We start from the raw sequence: 4,828 nt of genomic DNA, 5'->3' as shown, positions 1-4,828 counted from the left end.
GCTGCTCTCTGTTGATGGAGTGGTTTGATCTTTGATCTGCTTTTATGTGTAGACACAGTCTGTCAACAGGAGTTTTCTGACAATGACTTCTGTTGACAGATTGCTGTAGTGTAGACATATCCACTATGTTTATAAGTGCTTGTATTGGCAATAATTACTCTATCCTGTACCTGTTTGTATGTAAATGATTGATTTGTACTCTCACTCTTAATCTAACTTTCATATGTATATAGTCTTGGATTTTTTTTTTAACTACAATTTTCCTTGGTTACTTAGGAAAGTGGTGGACTGTGCATTCTTAGAGGTTTTTTAAGGCCAGGCTTGACAAAGACTTCATCACAAATGAGGAGCTTTGGAACAGAGCAGGACAAGAACCAATTGACATTGAAATCAAGAGAAGAAAGTGGGGATGGCTTGGCCACACTGTCAGAAAACCATCATCCAGCATAGTCCGTCAAGCTGTCACATGGAACCCACAAAGAAAACGCAAAAGAGGAAAACCTTGGACAACATGGAGAAGATCTATTGTGATTGAAGGACAACACCGGGAGTACTGCTGGAGCCATCTAGAAGTTTTGTCCCAAGACAGAGTGAAGTAAAGAGACTTGTAGATGACCTATGCTCCATGGGGCGTACAAGAGTTAAATAGCAGTAATGCCAAAGCCCTGGCTGGAATGATTTAGATTTAGATGCTCTGAGCAGGGTGTTGGACTAGATGACCTCTGGTCTTATTCAAAACAGGAACAATAAACAAGAAATCCAAAAAGGAAATTACTATATCGTATTTCTAATGATCTGAAGACTTGTAGCATCAGCACATTTTTTCAATATTTTTAACATTTAGGGTCAGATTATGTGCTTTGACTGTTTGAGACCCTTCTGGAGCTACAGTAAGGGCACTAAGAGCATAACAGCCAGTTACAATGAATTTACAGCTGCTGTGTCTTGCCCAGGTGTGTGCAACCAAGTTTTTCTCTCTCTCTTGCTTCCCCTACATTCTCCTGCACACTCAATACAATTTCCCTTCCCTCCAGTCCTCTCTATTCCTTTGTACATTTGTCTGATCCAAATTCCCCCTCCTGACACCCTGTTGAGTAGATTTCAGCACTCACTAAGAAATTGCCCTTCTTTAAAATAGCCACCATCAACCAATTATCTCACTGGGCTTGAGTCTAAAAGCAGTCCTCAATCAAATCTCCAGTAGCTGTCTGTAGGAGTGAGTCCACAGGGCACCCTTAGTAAAGAGGGCCACTTCCCCTGTTCAGAACAATTGTAGTAGAGAGTATGTTTATAAAATCTGCAAATAACACCAAGCTGAAAGTAGTTGCAAACACTGGATATAATTTGGTACAACTGAATAGGAGACAATAAGGTAATTCTGGGTTGTGCAAAGTGGGGGGTGCACCCCCTCAACGGTGGTAAACCCCCTCAAAGAGGGTAAAATTTCTTTGGGGGGCTACAGTATGATCTCACACATGCACACACACACACACACACAGCCTCTCCAGCAGCCACAGAGGCACAGGTAGCATCATAGTGACTGAAGGAAGGAAGCATTTTCAATAAAAGAGTGTTTCAGAGTTAAAAGCTCCTTGGAATATCATAGAACCACAAGCTGGATTCAAATGGTATAAACAAGAAAAGTGCACTAGTCCACTAGTCTGTATGGCTTCTCTTACCACAGAGAAAGACGACAGCCTTTAGCATGACAAGCCTTATAATTTTGCAAAAAAGGGGTAAAAATTCCAATGCCATCTCATCCTGTGGCCTGTCCCTACAGCGTTGGCACAGTGTGGAACATATGTGTCTCTTACAAATTTTACATCATTTACTGCCTGCATTGTGGCAGCTTGACAAGAACAAACAATAAGAAACTCAGCTGTTCTAAACTGACTAGCCAGCCAGTTAGCTACTCAAATTCAACAAAATGACCAAAAGAAATCATTCAGCGGGCAAGAGGAGAAGGAGGAAGAATAATCAGAAAGAGTTTACAATATTGTGTCTATAGCTTTAAAGCAGAACCGTTGATTTAGAAGCTGATGGCTAAGACTTGTCCATTCTGTGATACAAGACCAAACATTTGAACACACAAGAATCTGTGCTAATTGTTCCCACTGAGCAAATTCCAGTATTTTTAGCTAATTTTCTTCATGGATTTTGTCAAGTTTCTCAGTTTGTACCAAAGACATGATAAACATTGTTTTCAGGCTATTTACTGAGGCTAAGGATTTCCTGGTTGTACAGGTTTGCTTCTCCCTGAGCTGTGGGGAATTGTGGAGAGACCCTGCATAGGCTGCTTCAAACATTGGACTTTGGACATTTAGTAACGCACTGGTACATCCATTTGCTGTGTGCATGTTTCCAAGTCTGGACACACATTGCAAAAAAACAGCATTTGCAAACATTCACTGTGTGGTGTATTGAAGACTGTTTTGGAACTGCAAGCTGCCAGTGTAAAAGCAGGGCTGTGATGGTGGTGGTGCTCCTATTTGCAGATCAGGGGCCGCCTCCACTGCCTCCCCCATTCCCTCATGGCCTCCATCACTGACGGAGCACAGAGTATCTCTTCCGGGAGACTGCCACTCACTTCTGGGGTCATCCAGGGGTTTGGGAACACCAGCTAATTGCAGGGACGAAAACTGGGGCCCGATGTAAAAAGGTTGCTCACCCCTGGGGTAATGTACACTAATCCCTTGAGGTATGCAAGGGTTGCCTTCCATGCAACCCTTGTGTACCTTGAATTTTGCGTAAGTTGGGGAGAGCTTGGGGGATGGATTAGGACCCTGGGAGGGACTGAAGGAGGGGTACCATGGCCACCACTTCCCAGGGGCTCCAGGCCACCGCTTCCCTGGGGCTCCAGCCAAGGAGCGCCCATGGCAGCCGCTTCCGCAGGACTCTGGGTGGGGGGCGCCCACTGCAGCCACTTCCTCGGGGCTCCAGGCAGGGGAAGGGGCCACAGGGGCAGGCAGCTAGGTGAGCTAAAAGCCTTCCCCCTACCTTTCCATAGCGGTGCCTAGCACCCCTCTGGGAAGGCAGGGAAAGGGGCTGTTAGCCTGCTTGGCTGCCCTCAGCTGCAAAAACCTAGGCAGATTGACAGCCCAGAAGCTTCACATTGTGCAAAACTCGCATTAATGCGAGTTTCGCACAATGTGAAGCCCCACATAAAACAAGGGCTTGCTGTTACTTAATTTTGAGCACTGCACTTTCAGAAAAGTGTGGACAAAATAGAGTCTGCAGAAGAGCAACAAAAATTACCAAAGTTTCAGAAAACTTGACCTCTGAGGAATGCTTTAAAAACTGGATTTCTTTAGTTTAGGGAAAAGAAAACTGAGGGAGACCCAATAACAGTCTTCTAATATGTTATGAGCTTTTATATGGGACTGTGATCAATTGTTCTCTATGTGCACTGAAGGTATGACAAGATATAATTGGCTTCACCTGCCGCAAGAAAGAGTAAGGAGACATATTAGGAAAGCCTTCTACCTCTAAGGATACCTGAGCAATGGAATAGGTTATATGGGGAGGTTGTAGAATCTCCATCATTGGAGGCTTTTGAGAATAGGTTAGATCAGGGGTCTGAAACTGGAATAACAAGAAGAGCCATTTTTTCAAATTCAGTTACAAAATCAATCCTTCAAGAGCCACAGTGCATGTGAATAGGAGACAGTCCTTAATAAATAACGTCAAACCATGTTTTTTGTCACCCCTCAATTAAGAACAGTGCACACACAATGATTTGTACCAGTTAGAAAGTTGTTACCCCCATCTCCAGGCTTTACCCACGTCAGCCTCCAAATCTGCTCTCCTATCCCCAAGCTTTACCCCTCCCACCTTACAAACTCTACCCCCGCAGCCCCAGGCTTAGCCCCCATCACCCCCAAACTACCCTCTCAACCCCAGATTTAAGTCCTATCAGCCACCCCTCCCATCTCCAGGATTTACCTGCCTGACCACCTCTCCCACTGCTCCCCCTACTGCCTGAGTGTTTATTTCAAGTGCTCTTTGAAGGGAAGTGACTGATGTCAGCTCGTGGAAGCTGAAAGTCCGGGGTGTGGGCAGATACCCTGCAGCACCCCGAGGCAGGAGGGAGTCTGGGCTGCATAGGGCACCAGTATTGCTTCTAGACCTTCATTTCTATAATGTATGTTTTCCATACATAAAAAAATAGGCTGAATCATGCTTGTGGTGCCAAATGCATCTCTGGGACTACGAAGTTGCAAGTGGTGCCTCTATATTACAGTGTATCAGAAATTTTGGGGGCCTGATTCTCTGTTGCCCTGCACCTTGTATTAATTGTTCATGTCACATGACATAAATGCAAAGTGGGCGTAAATATCAAATCAGAGCAGTAGGGCTTGATGCTTATTTACACTAATGCTACTTTGCACCCCGCTGGCAAGGTGAATGGGATTTAAAATGAGTGTAAATACAACTTAAGCCCATTTTAAGACCCCTGTACATTGCCAGTGCAGCATCAGTGACTTTAATGTAAATGAGAATCAGACTCATACTTTTTTCCATGTGTGTGTACAACTATAAGATGCATGGCAATGGAAAATCAGGTTCTGGGTATGTAATTATGTTTTCACCCTTAACACTGGCTTTCTGCAGTCCACATTCTAAATGAATGCTTAGGAGAATGGACTGAGAATATACATTTATAGTCTCCCATAGGTTAATGTACTTTGGCTTTTTCCATGTAAATACAGATATAAATAACCCACTATAATTTTGTGACAATTAGTCTTTATTAGGTATAATGTATGTATAAAAATGTAAGCAAACATTCTTCATGCAACAAGAAATGGAATTTTCAACAATATATTTT

This window comes from Carettochelys insculpta, chromosome 5 (assembly GCF_033958435.1).
Source record: "Carettochelys insculpta isolate YL-2023 chromosome 5, ASM3395843v1, whole genome shotgun sequence".
NCBI classification, from domain to species: Eukaryota; Metazoa; Chordata; order Testudines; family Carettochelyidae; genus Carettochelys; species Carettochelys insculpta.
This window is presented reverse-complemented; position numbering follows the sequence as displayed.